This window comes from Haplochromis burtoni, unplaced genomic scaffold, assembly GCF_018398535.1.
Source record: "Haplochromis burtoni strain Fernald_Lab_line unplaced genomic scaffold, NCSU_Asbu1 Contig_3021, whole genome shotgun sequence".
NCBI lineage: Eukaryota > Metazoa > Chordata > Actinopteri > Cichliformes > Cichlidae > Haplochromis > Haplochromis burtoni.
In genome coordinates, this window is record NW_024585382.1 from 2,964 (window position 1) to 4,129 (window position 1,166).

General features: G+C 33.5%; 1 long non-coding RNA gene across 1 annotated transcript; it reads left to right on the forward strand.

Annotated features, from left to right (window-relative positions):
- The first annotated feature begins 35 nt into the window (after positions 1 to 35).
- LOC121813856 lies at positions 36 to 981 on the forward strand. The gene is made up of 3 exons (XR_006053927.1): positions 36 to 141; positions 569 to 592; positions 746 to 981. It is a non-coding gene; the product is annotated as an uncharacterized LOC121813856 (long non-coding RNA).
- The last annotated feature ends 185 nt before the right edge of the window (positions 982 to 1,166 follow it).

Consider the following 1,166-nt stretch of genomic DNA (forward strand, 5'->3'; position numbering starts at 1 on the left):
GACTTTTTGTTCCAACTGCTAGTTTTCTTATTCTTTCAGGACTGCAGGCAGACATTTACCTTGACATTCGCATCATCACTGCTGTTGTCATTGTGGCTGTGATTGTCTTTGCCTTGATAGGAATGGCTGAGCAGCAGACGGGTAAATGTGAACATTTTCTCAAAACTAAATTTACATTTGAAACTCTAATACTCAAGGATAACACTTCACATTTACTATTATCAATAATATTAGAAACTATTTAAAAAAATATGAATGATAATCCTGAATGATAAATAATTAAAACACTTGTTACTTTTGATCACATTCACAAGTCTGTGTACTTGTTTGTGTTTGTATGCAAAGCTATCACAGCACTTCAGGAAACAGGCTTAACAAGATGTTACAAGTGTTTGAACAGTGTTTGCATATGTTTCAAACCAGTTTTTACTGACTTTTGTGAATATTGTGGAGGTTTTTATGAAAAACTAAAACTTGCAAACTTGCTGTGGGCATTTGAATGCATGTCTTGGTTGTTTAAATGAGAATATCTGGTAACAGCAGCAGTTTTTTGTCTTTGCTTTGAAAGGAACAACTAACCAGCAGCAGCCAGGTAAATGTGAAGATTTTCTCAAACCCAAATTTACAATTTTTTATCCTCATGATAATGATAATATCATTTATTATCGTGAATGATAAATAAGTAACTAAAATGCATGTTATTTTGGATGATACTGACATTTTCTTGTGTGTTTTGTGTACACAGCTATCACTACAAGTCGGGACGCAAGCTTAACAAGATGTTACGATTGTTTGAACAACTTTTGGAATTTTTGCACTACAGTTATCGACTTTTGTAATGGTTGTGGCTTTTATTGTGAAATCCTTCATTTAGTTTCCCAAATATTGTGTTGGACTGATTGCTTGCATTAAAATACCCAGTAACAACAGCTTTTTGACTGCTCCTCTGCTGTGGATTAGGTCTACTGTCACCAGCTTCCATGTGCTCCTCTCTATACTCATTTTTATTCAACTTGTTGTTGACTATTATGTTGTTAGTTAGCATGTATAGTGCTCAGTAATGGTTATTTTCACTTCTTTTTTTCTTTTTTCTATTATAAGAAACCTCAACATGGTTCATATAGCTCCACGTTGTTATATGTATGATCCATATGGTTAATTGTGAA